At 28.4% G+C, this 13,126-nt stretch overlaps 1 long non-coding RNA gene across 1 annotated transcript; it reads left to right on the forward strand.

Annotated features, from left to right (window-relative positions):
- The first annotated feature begins 5,482 nt into the window (after positions 1–5,482).
- LOC129924098 (uncharacterized) lies at positions 5,483–12,415 on the forward strand. The gene is made up of 6 exons (XR_008775999.1): positions 5,483–5,560; positions 6,894–6,990; positions 7,674–7,863; positions 9,076–9,247; positions 11,735–11,816; positions 12,380–12,415. It is a non-coding gene; the product is annotated as an uncharacterized LOC129924098 (long non-coding RNA).
- Positions 12,416–13,126: the final 711 nt, after the last annotated feature.

The following is a 13,126-nucleotide window of genomic DNA, read 5'->3' on the forward strand; positions in this document are numbered from 1 at the left end:
ATATATTATTTGTAGCTTTCTATTGCAAAAGTTAAATTTATTCACTGTGGTGTCAGCACTGACGGAGGTCACCTGGTGAGGTACCTCCGCCCCCCCCCCCAACTACGTCATTTGCTATGTAACTATTAATACATAAACTATTCATCTCACAAGTGAATCACCCATTCCATCAAATGATAGCGTACCTTCACACCGTAAAACGACACGAGAGCATTTACATAATAGAGGTTTCCAACTTCCCATAATTCAATAGTTATCCAACCTCAGTGCCGTGTTTAGAATTGAAAAGTCCCTGATCTATTTGAGATATGGGGTCCTTTTACGTGCCGGAGATGCCAGAGGCCCGTATGCTAGGCATCACTGCCATAATTAGTATCTCCAGCCATCCCCCATTCACACACCAATGAACTAGTAAAGTTCCACTTTCAGACCTTGCGATCTATAGGGCAGATCGATGTAATGGCCATCTGTTTCTGTGGCCTACGATTAAAGAGGGTGTCATGTGGCCAGCACAACGACCAACCACTTTTAAGTTTCCCAAACTAATGTCAGGTACCCTCTAGAGCTTATGGGACAACATCCCGAAATTAAGAATCCCAGTATTTACCAGGATTTGAACCCGTGACGCCCGGTTCGGAAGCCAAGCGCTATACCACTCAGCAGGCCCCTCCGAATGAGCTCAAAAAGAAATAAACTGTTAATGCAACCGAAGATTCATTCTTCTCATGACAGTGATGCAATTTTATCTCCTTTCACTTCGCATCATGTCAATCTAATTATGAAGATAACGTAAACATTGTTCCCACGCCAGGCCACGGATTTTTTCCCGTCTTCTGCTTGACTGATGCATAGATATAGGGTCACATGTCACGCTCTTCAGGATAAGAAATCATATAAATATATTTCACACTGATCTTAGTATTCAATTCAAATGTCTGGCATAATAATTAAAATACCGGGAATTCCCGATGTCACGTCTTGGGCGGGGGTTGGGTATGAAAAAAAAACACAATGTTTCGAGAGTCAACACATCTTAAACACAGACCTATTCTATAGTTATGGTTTTGAAACTCTCGGACGAAGAATTATTATTATGAAGGGAAATAGAAAAGTTATATGTAAATCTAGTTTGTTATACACGGTCGTAAAGATAGTTCCCCTGTAATAGACTAAAACAACACGAGCTTCAATAAACACAATGATTAGTACAGTCTATGACATGATTGCATGTGATCGGCCAAGAAGCAGTGCAAGTCTATAACACTTTCCAATGGACGGACAATGAATGTAATGAATGTGAGATTAGCAAGTCCTTCCATACACTTCACTGCATTCTTAATAAGTTCGAGAAGTACTGTCTACCAAGAAAAAATGTTACCATTGAAAGACGTGTTTTTTTCCAGCGTTCTCAACATGAAGGAGAGTCATTTGACAACTTTGTCACTGACATCAAACTCAAGGCAAAGACATGTGAGTTTGATTTGCTTAAAGATTCCCTAATAAAGGATAGGATAGTTGGTGGCATAAGGAATGAGAACACCCGAGCAAGACTTTTGAGAGAACCAGATCTAGACCTTAACAAGGCAGAAAATATATGTCGGGCAGCTGAGGCAACTGAATGGCAGCTTAAGCTCATGAATGAAGAAAGTGGGGTACAAGTTGTGAATTCAGCTACCAATAGCTTTAAAAGAACAAAAGGAAATGTGAGTTGTAGCTATTGTGGCAAGGAACAGTGCCCAGCTTATTGGGAAACCTGTCACAAATGTCATAAAAAAAGTCATTTTTCGTCGGTGTGCAGATCAAAGCCTGTAAGTATAGATACATTTTTTGTTTTTTTTTTTAAGATAAATTTTTTTTTTCTAAATTTTTTTAGATAAATTTTTTTTTTTAGATAAATTTTTTTTTCTAATTTTTTTTTCTAAATTTTTTTAGTTAAATTTTTTTTTCTTTTTCTAAATTTTTTTATATAAATTCTTTTTTTCTGAATTTTTTAAATTTTTTTTTATTTTATTTTTTTTTTTCTAATTTTCTTTAGATAATTTTTTTTTTTTTAGATAATTTTTTTTTTTTTAATTTTTTTTTCTAAATTTTTTTCTTTTTTTCTAAATTTTTTTTTTTAGATAATTTTTTTTTTCTAAATGTTTTTTTTTTTAGATAATTTTTTTTTTCTAAATTTTTTTTTTAGATAATTTTTTTTTTAGATAATTTTTTTTTAGATAATTTTTTTTTTTCTAAATTTTTTTTTCTAATTTTTTTTTTCTAATTTTTTTTTTTAGATAATTTTTTTTTCTAATTTTTTTCTAAATTTTTTTTTTTCTAAATTTTTTTTTTTTTTTGATAATTTTTTTTTTTAGATAATTTTTTTTATCTAAATTTTTTTAGATTTATTTTTTTTTTCTAAATTTTTTTAGATAACTTTTTTTTTTTTTCTAAATTTTTTTTTTTTTTTAGATAATTTTTTTTTTCTAATTTTTTTTTCTAAATTTTTTTTCTTTTTTTTTTAAATTTTTTTTTTTAGATAATTTTTTTTTTCTAAATTTTTTTTTTTAGATAATTTTTTTTTCTAATTTTTTTTTTTTCTAATTTTTTTTTTCGAAATTTTTATTTATTTTTATTTTTTTTAGATAATTTTTTTTAGATAATTTTTTTTTTCTAAATTTTTTTTTCTAATTTTTTTTTTCTAATTTTTTTTTCTAAATTTTTTTTTTTAGATAATTTTTTTTTCTAATTTTTTTCTAAATTTTTTTTTTTTTCTAAATTTTTTTTTTCAGATAATTTTTTTTTTTCTAAATTTTTTTTTTTTTTTGATAATTTTTTTTTTTTAGATAATTTTTTTTCTCTAAATTTTTTTAGATTTATTTTTTTTTCTAAATTTTTTTAGATAACTTTTTTTTTTTTTCTAAATTTTTTTAGATAACTTTTTTTTTTTTCTAAATTTTTTTTTTTTAGATAATTTTTTTTTTCTAATTTTTTTTTCTAAAATTTTTTTCTTTTTTTTTTTAAATTTTTTTTTTTAGATAATTTTTTTTTTTTTAGATAATTTTTTTTTTCTAAATTTTTTTTTTTAGATAATTTTTTTTTTCTAATTTTTTTTTTTTTTAATTTTTTTTTTCGAAATTTTTATTTTTTTTTTCTAAATTTTTATTTTTTTAGATAATTTTTTTTTCTAAATTTTTTTAGATTTATTTTTTTTATTTTTTTTTTCTAAATTTTTTTAGATAAATTTTTTTTTTTCTAAATTTTTTTAGATAACTTTTTTTTTTTTTCTAAATTTTTTTTTTTTTTTTTTAATTTTTTTTTTTAGATAATTTTTTTTTTCTAAATTTTTTTTTTTAGATAATTTTTTTTTTCTAAATTTTTTTTTTTAGATAATTTTTTTTTTTTTCTAATTTTTTTTTACTAAATTTTTTTAGATTTATTTTTTTTATTTTTTTTTTCTAAATTTTTTTAGATAAATTTTTTTTTTTTCTACATTTTTTTAGATAACTTTTTTTTTTTTTTTTTCTAAATTTTTTTTTTTTAGATAATTTTTTTTTTCTAATTTTTTTTTATTTTTTTTTTAGAAAATTTTTTTTTTTAGATATTTTTTTTTCTAAATTTTTAGTTAAATTTTTTTTTTTCTAAATTTATTTTTTTTAGATAATTTTTTTTTTCTAAAATTTTTTTTTCTAAATTTTTTTTTCTTTTTTTTTTTAATTTTTTTTTTTTTTTAGATAATTTTTTTTTTTAAATTTTTTTTTTTAGATAATTTTTTTTTCTAAATTTTTTTTTTTTAGATAATTTTTTTTTTTCTAATTTTTTTTTCTAAATTTTTTTAGATTTATTTTTTTTATTTTTTTTTCTAAATTTTTTTAGATAAATTTTTTTTTTCTAAATTTTTTTAGATAACTTTTTTTTTTTTCTAAATTTTTTTTTTTTTTTAGATAATTTTTTTTTCTAATTGTTTTTTAATTTTTTTTTTAGATAATTTTTTTTTTTAGATAATTTTTTTTTCTAAATTTTTAGTTAAATTTTTTTTTTTCTAAATTTTTTTTTTTTAATTTTTTTTTTCTAAAATTTTTTTTTCTAAATTTTTTTTTCTTTTTTTTTTTTTAATTTTTTTTTTTTTAGATAATTTTTTTTTTCTAAATTTTTTTTTTTTTTAGATAATTTTTTTTTAGATAATTTTTTTTTTTTCTAATTTTTTTTTTCGAAATTTTTTTTTATTTTTTTCTAAATTTTTATTTTTTTAGATAATTTTTTTTTCTAAATTTTTTTAGATTTATTTTTTTTATTTTTTTTTTTCTAAATTTTGTTAGATAAATTTTTTTTTTCTTTTTCTAAATTTTTTTAGATAAATTTTTTTTTTTGTCTAAATTTTTTTAGATAAATTTTTTTTTTCTTTTTTTTTTTTTTTTTTTTTCTAAATTTTTTTTTTAGATAATTTTTTTTATCTAATTTTTTTTAGATTTATTTTTTTTATTTTTTTTTCTAAATTTTGTTAGATAAATTTTTTTTTTTCTAAATTTTTTTTTTTTAGATAATTTTTTTTTTCTAAATTTTTTTTTCTTTTTTTTTTAATTTTTTTTTTAACATAATTTTTTTTTTTTAGATAATTTTTTTTTCTAAATTTTTAGTTAAATTTTTTTTTTTTCTAAATTTTTTTTTAGATAATTTTTTTTCTAAATTTTTTTAGATTTATTTTTTTTATTTTTTTTTTCTAAATTTTTTTAGATAATTTTTTTTTTCTTTTTCTAAATTTTTTTAGATAAATTTTTTTTTTGTCTAAATTTTTTTAGATAATTTTTTTTTTTTTTATAGATAAATTTTTTTTAAACATTTTTTTAGATAAATTTTCTCTCCAACTGCTCTCATGTCTTAAAAAAAAAAAAGATAAAGTTCCCATTTCAGACCTTGCGATCTATAGGGCATATGATGGAAGGTCATCTGTTTCTTTGGCCAACAATTAATAAGAAAGGTGTCATGTGGCTAGCACAATGACCAACCACCTTTACTTTCCCCAACTAAATTCAGGTACCCATTAGAGTTGGGTGGACTCCAGGGCGCCCTAAAAATCCTGAAATAAAAATCCTGATCTTCTCTGAGTTTCAAACCCAGGATCCCCAGGTTTCAAAGCACTTAACTATTCAGCCACTGCCTCCCCCTCCCATGTCTTGCCCATCTTAAACCTTCCAGCTGGAGGTCCATCTTCTTCCAGGTCTGTGACCTCTGTTGATTTGCCATTTGCTATTACTGAAGCTAAAGGTTTTTCCCTATGCCCAAGCTTCCTCCTTTCTCAGCTGGGCTTGGGATCCTCCTATGGCGTAGTTTTCTGCACAAAATATAGTAGTTTTTTTTCGTGTCACATCTTTTCATTTTTAGTTGTTGATCTAGTATGGGTTTATAAAGAAATATCTTGAATTAGTATTGTCTATCAAAATTTTTTAGCATTTTTTTTTATAAAGTGAAAATTTTAATAATAGCCTTTTGTTTTTTTTAAATGTTTCAGGCCTGACGCTTTGTTCCTGGATACACTTGCTCATTTCCCATTGGTCTATTACATGACTGGAAGTATTTGGAGGTACAGTGTCTAAAGTATTATCAGTAACTGATCCTATTTCTTGTAATTTTAGACATATTGGTAGTTACTATTAATGTGTTAATCTAGTTGTTTATTTTTTCTATTTATGCTTTAATCTAGTCATTGATTTTTCCATATCACTTCGTTTCATTTTTCCCTTGACTTCCTCTTTCTTTCACTATTCTTGTCTAGGTCAGTGTATTGTTCTCATTCTAAAAATGCAAGTAACATAAAAAAAAGTTTAAAAAAAAAGACAATTTCTTCTTTATGAAGCTGACAACTCTTTGTAAGAGGGATTACTTTGCTCATAACTCTTAATAACTTATGAGTTATAGATTTTTAAAAAGTACAATTTCCCCCCCCCCTCCCCCTCCCCCCTGCACATCACCAAAACTTCTTCTTCCTTGTTCTCATTATTATGTTGGAGCATTCAGATGACTAGACCAATATGTGAGATGAACTGTGCAATGGTTTCAAAATCAGGGAGCTCTCTGTATAGTTTTCTTTCTATAGGGGTGTTTTGGGGCTAGTGTCTTGATTGGGCCTTTTGATAAAGTATGCAGTTTTGAAGGACATGATCAGCATTCTCTGGTGATACTCCACATGGGCAGATTTTGCTAGTTCCAATTTTCAGCTTCCTCAACATATGTTGTCTCATTCTGTTGTGTCTGATTCTGAGGTGAAAGATTAGGCGTTGATATTTTTGGAATAGGCATTGTCTTTCTTGTGACTCAGATGAGTCTATTTCTTGTTTAATCTATTCACTATGACCTAAACAAATCCTGGTTAAGCCCAAAACATCAAAAGACAGTAGTCTTGACTACAGTACTGTGATATATGTTATGCGCTTCCACGGTGATGAGTAATTGAACTATAAACAAACTCAAAGGAGGTAATGCCGAACTCAATGCTGGAACAGCAACTTCGACGAAAGGCCAACAATCAATAAAAGGAGTCGACTCAATGCGGGAACCACCGGATGTCCTCTATTACTAGCTGTCTATAGAATTCTTCTTATTCCTACTGTATATGAGAAAGTGTCTAGATTCTAGCGTCTCTTAGAGCATTCTTAATTTTCAAAGATCTATCACTTCATTTGTCACTAAATAAAACTTTCCCCTTATTCCGGAAACAATAACCTAATTCCTTATCATGTCATAACAATAAATGCTCTGAGTTTGACTTAGTGATAAGTACAAATTATTTACTTACTTCTATTTATTAATAGTTTTATTTAATAATAATGTATTAATGAGCTGTCCCAATATGAAGAAAAATTTCTAACAAACTAAAAACTGACAGCTTTGAAATATTTTGTTTTTCTCTTATGAAGGCTGTTCCCAAGTGTGACTGTATTGACGGAGTTGACTCAGGTGTCTTACATAAAGTTCATGGACATCTCAGGGCTGACTTTGGCTTCTAAAAATCTGGTCATTTACAAAATAATGTGTACTTGTTTTTTAAATAGAACTGTTATATAAAAGAGGACTTTTGTTGAGTATAAGCTTAAATTTGCATTGAGAAAGTAGAATGAGAACTTTTATTGAGAGCTTAGATTGAAAACTTAGATTGAGAGCTTAGATTTACAACTTAGATTGAGATGAGAAAGAACTTATCAGCTGTATTTACTTTGGTATCCTCATCAAAATGATCCCAAGTTTAGCTCTGCTTTCTGCCATCCCTTGCAGGTCATCTGTTTCTGTTGCCCACAGTTAACAAGGTGGTCATGTGGCCAGCACATTGACCAATGTCCCTTATCCCCAATTAATGTAAGGTACCCATTTGAGCTGGGTGGACTAAGAGGTGCCCTAAAGATAATGAAAGTTAATATCCCTGTCTTCATCGGGATTTGAACCCAAACTCCCCACTTTGCCTCTGTTGTTGAATTGTAATAAGTTGATTGAGTTTCTCATTTTATAGATTGCAGTGAATAAGACAGACAGTGTTAAAAATGTTAATGCTCAATAAAAACAAATTTGTCACTTCAAGTTAATATTTGCCTACATGTAATTAAAGTGTATAGGATATACAGTGAACATTATATAGTTAGGTAAGAAGTGAGGAGAATGTTGTTGAATTTGAGTTATTTCAATGTATAAATTCTTTTTTTCAGAGGCACAAATCCACATCTGGGTCACATTTGGGTGAAATTTTCTGCTTACCATTTGCTGCAGGTCATTTCTTTTCATCCAGCATGTTGGACAACTCTGTTATATCAGACATTCACCAAAGGTTAACTCATTTCTTTTATTTGACTTTTGCTGGGCATTAATGGAGAACAAGGTTCTGGACATTTGTCAAGTGTAAGTTTTTTATTTTCAAAATCTAAATAGAACTTTGAAAAATTTAAAATCTACTTAGTTTTTAGAGACAGCCAAGAAAGTCAATGTTTCAGCTTGTTTGTTGTGTATGTTTTCAATGTTCCTGCAGAATTGAAGATTATTACATCATAGCCAAAACCTCTAACAGGATAGCAGGGAATGGCAGTGTTCAGGGTTTGAGCCTGAGAGGATCTAGGCAATGTCAAGTGCAAACCACACTACCAGGATTGTAATTGGAAATCCCTTACCACACTTGCAATATTGTCAATGCATGATGTCAATGTTTTCTTTCAGCTATTTAACTAAAATAGACAAAAAATGACTACAACTAGATGACTGATACATCTACAAATTTATGAAGATGAACAGTCTTGAGAAGAAAAATGATGTATATTTAGGCTGCATACATTTTGAAATAAAATTCAAGTTTGAATTCAACCAATGAAATATTTTCAAACCTACATTATATACAAATTAGCTTAACTAATATTCTTCATGACTATTCAAAGTCAAATTTACTATATATAGCATTAGTCATTTATTAATTGAAAGGGGAACTTATTTTTCCTTCTAAATTCCTTATTTTTGTAGTTTTAATATAATTAACTCTCTATGGATGTGGCATTAAGGATGTGCTACTGGAGATGGGATGACTGTTATTTATTGTTCACCCCTTTTAGACCTTGTGATCTATAGGGCAGATGATGGTTAAAGAGCAGGATGTCATGTGGCCAGCACAATGACCAACCGCCTTTACTTTTCCTAACTGAAGTCAGGTACCCATCAGAGTTGTGTGGACTCGGGGGTGCCCGAAATTCTAAATCCCAGTCTTCACTGGGATTCAAACCCAGGACCCTAGGTTCGGAAGCCAAGTGCTTATCCACTCAACCACTGTGCGTCATCAATTCTTCTGTGCTTGTGGTTATGCAAATCATTTATATCGATGTTTCATTAATTTGACTAACTATGCTTACAGTTTCCCTAGCTAGCTATTTAACCTGTTACTGATGAAGGTGACATTTGATCAACATAATGATCCGTCTTTAATTTCTTCAACAAAAAATACTCAAAGGGTAGATTAGTAAATTTTCAGATTCAAATTTTAAAAACAACAACTCTAGGTCCATGGCTGCTATCTGTCATGCCTGAATAGATTTTATAAAATCCCTGAACCTTTTTTTCCCCATATTCTAGTGAAGAAAGCTACTGTCAGGAAGTACCAGATGTATGGTCACCTGTACGAAGACTTTTTTCGACAGGTAGGCAAGTACCATTTGCTATCTACAGAATCCAGTCAGTGGACAACCTTAAGGTACATGCTTCAAGTTCTTCTGGACATAAAGCTGACCACAACACTTAAACACCGGTAAATATCAAATTAATAATTATAAATTATTGTCATCAGATTTAAAGATTGCTAAAAGAATCAACACATAGACAAGAAAATAAAAAAGAACTGGATCAATTTCAAAGCTTGTTTTCTTAGAAGAGTCTGAAATAATTGATCTAAAAGTATGTCAAGTTGATTAAGTTAGGATAAATCCAGAGACTGTCTCTTGGGCTCATAAAATGTCCTAAGTTAATTAACCTTCTTATTTAGTAATACTCTTAATCTCTGCTTGACATTTACAGACTGTAGTCATTGTTTGTAAAAAATGTTTGTTTGTAAAGTGTTTTACATAATTCGGATGTTCCTTCAGAGTTGAAGATAGTTTACTTCCTAGTCCAAACCTCCCACAGGACGACGGGGGATGGGAGCAGGCAGGGTTTGAACCCTCGACTGTCAATAAATCTGAACAACAGTCCAGCACGCAAACCGCATGACCAGGCAGCCATCCTTATCTTCTTCTTATAAACATTAACAACCATCAGGGTTGGCCTAAGGCAAAGGCAAACTAGACAACCACCTCCAATTGGTGGGGTTCTCACACAGGACTCTGAAAAATTGTTTTTTAATGAAGATAATGAAGATATGGCGATAATTGTCCTCACTATTATTAATGAGGACATCATTAACATTTACATCATATTCTATAGATTACAGAGATATTACCTCAAAAAAGAAGATAATTACATTCATCACATTTCTAGTCATTTATGTTAATCTGTGACTTAAACTCTGCTAAGTGGTTGGGTTTCCTGTACTGGCTGATTCAAGCCATTCCATTCTCTACTGGCACTAGGGAAGAAGAAGCACTTGTAGGACCTAGCCTATGGAGTAAGAAATGGGCCTCTATCATTGTGGATCTAAGTATTTGAGTAGGTTTGGCTGATCTAGTGGAAGGCATGAATTTTTTTAGAACAAAAAAATAATGAAGACCAAATTATTTAATAACAAAAACAAAAATATGTCCAGAATTATTTAGCATCATACCCATAAATTAACATTTATTATTGCTTTTATTTAAAGTCTTTAAATTTGGTCCTGTTCTTTCACTACCTTCTTTTCATGTAAAAAACTGTTTTATCTTGTGTTATGTCCTCCACAAGTAGTGGACTTCAACAAAATGACTCTGAAACTAGATTAGTCTCTTTCCTGGCATTTCACAATAAACAGTAAGTGGGTTCTGGATCTTAAAGTAGAGTTCCTTTTATTTCTGGATCTGAGAGTAGAGTGCCTTTTATTTCTGGATCTGAGTGTAGTGTAACTTTTATTTTTATTTCTGGATCTGAATGTGGTGTACCTTTTATTTGTGGAGCTGAGTGTGGTGTACCTTTTAATTTTCTTCTTTGATAGTATCTTAGTGTTCTATTTGGCTAATAGTCAAGTTTCTGTATCAGATGGTAGAAGCTACCAATGCTCAATTTTGCCCACCAGCATTACCCATTATATTTATCCCGGTTAACTGTTTACATTAACTCCCATTATCCCTTCCACCTCAGTTAATAAAGAATTGTGTTAAAGTCTTTTTTCATCTTCTTATATTTCTTGAAATGTAAAAGCTGTATTGATATATTTTTTGTTATTGTATCTATGCCTCATAAATATAAAGTCTGCAAAATTAACCTGTTTGCACATCTTATGGAGTCATACAAAAAGTTTAAAAATAAGCCAAGTTTTTGCTTCTTTCTTTTTTAATGAAAACTAGTCATTTATAATAGCAAGCATGAGACAATTGGAGACCTTAGGCATAGGGATATGTTGGCCCAAATAAAACAAAAAAATAATAAGTGAAAAAAAAATTATGCAGTTTATTAAAACATTAATAACATTCAGGACAATTATCGACATATCTTCATTAAAAAAAATAATTTTTTCAGAGTCCTATGTGAGAACCCCACCAATTGGAGACCCTAGGCGGTTGTCTAGTTTGCCTTTGCCTTAGGCCAACCCTGATGGTTGTTAATGTTAAGATAAGAAGATAAGATGTTAAATCTCTTTTGTAAAAATAAAATATCCCCTAAGCTCATGAACTAGACATGGTTCAAATTTGTTTCATTTTTCTTTTTTTTTTTTTTAATGTATTATTCTAATTAAAATGTGTTTTTGCTGAGAACTACAATGATGGATAACAAAATCAGAAACAATGAGTTAAAGACCAAAATACTTCTGTTAATAATTTTGATCAAATCAGAGCTTAAAATATAATATTGGTTAAAATTTCATTTTTTCTTCGTTGGCTGCCTTCAGTCATAAATTGATTTTGGCTCATTTTTAGGAGCAGTTCTTGCGGTGGTTATTAAGCCCTATTCTTGAGAGGCATTCTTGCCACATACATCACACATGAAAGTAGAATCTGACTATGTGTCAAAGCAATCATTATCAACTGTCTTTTTTTTTCAACAAAAAGAGAATTATTAAGTCAGAGGACTTTTAGATATTGTTTGTAAGTTCAGTTTATATATATTTCAGGTCTGAAGGCTACTCCATGATGGGCAGCCTATGTCATCACCAAGCCAGCATCTAACTGTTAACTCCTTGTTGGGGACATTGTGTGAGTAATTGTTTAGCATTCATGTCACCAAGGTTACATTTGTTTATTGGGACATAAATTAAAAGTTGTTTTTTTTAGATATATAAAACCTAAACATAGAATGAAAAGAATAAAGAAAAATAAAGTATTTCTGAGAATTTTAAGCCAAACAAATTTAAAATAAAAACATTGAAAATACTTTTTTTTAAAGACAATACCTCCTTTATACAACTTATAGAGTGATTGTTTTTCTCTTATTTAGCTATGAATGCTAGATTAAAAAAAAACCAATGGAACTTATTTTTTTTTTACTCCTTTTGAAAACATGTAAAACAAATCAAAGAAGACAGGTCTTCTAAAATAAGTTTTGTTTTCTTATTATGAACATTCCTTTTTGATTGAAAGTAATTATTACTTATTGATTTAATGAAAACATTCCCAATTTACTTAATGCTAACAATCTCTATTTACTGACTGAAAGAGTTAACTATAATAAACTTATTTGAATTACAAACTCATACAATTCTATTGATGATGAATAGAAAATGTTTAACAAACAATTCATTATTGGTTGACTATTTCAGCTCTGTCCTTCAACCAGCATCAATGTGTGTGACTCCAGTCTCTCCAGTGTGTACAAGCATTGGAGCAGAAAACAAGGTGACAAGATGGAGAAGGGTCAGTCCACTCCTAAAAGAAGCACACTATAATGAATACACAGGTGTTTGTGTACAACTTGTTGAATTTTTCACTCACATCTACTTTAGTCTCTTGATGGGTAGCAAAGACATAAGCCTTTAACTGACTGAGCCAAGGCTTAGGCCCTGAATAGTTACATGTAGTCTGGGCGTCATCATCAAGTTCAAGGTTAAAATATGGACAGCTTTCAGTAAACTCTCACCAGAGGTCATTTCTGGCTGGAGAGATTTTTTATAGAGTGTAAGTACTTAGGAACTGGCAATATCCTAATGAAAAATATTAATATTTATAATTTGATTGCTAAAGCACAGTTCTATTAACTGATGCCATTTCTTAATGATGCCAATGTAATGTTGATTGTTGGGTAATGCTCTTGTGGTTAAAGCTTTAGCAAATATGAGTTTATCTTTTTGACATTTTTTAAATTGCATTTACAAGTGTTGTATTTTAAAAGTTCTACAGTGTTATTATAGTTTTTTTTTTTAACATTTGACTTTTTTAATATTGTGTATTATCACTTACATTGTAACACCATATTGTGTTCAAAACATAAATTTGATGCCACATTCATTGAAAGGCATTTTTTGTTATACAAGTCCTACAAAAAAAAATATTTTTTTTATTCAAACATT

The sequence above is a fragment of the Biomphalaria glabrata genome, unplaced genomic scaffold (assembly GCF_947242115.1).
Source record: "Biomphalaria glabrata unplaced genomic scaffold, xgBioGlab47.1 scaffold_25, whole genome shotgun sequence".
Classification (NCBI taxonomy): domain Eukaryota; kingdom Metazoa; phylum Mollusca; class Gastropoda; family Planorbidae; genus Biomphalaria; species Biomphalaria glabrata.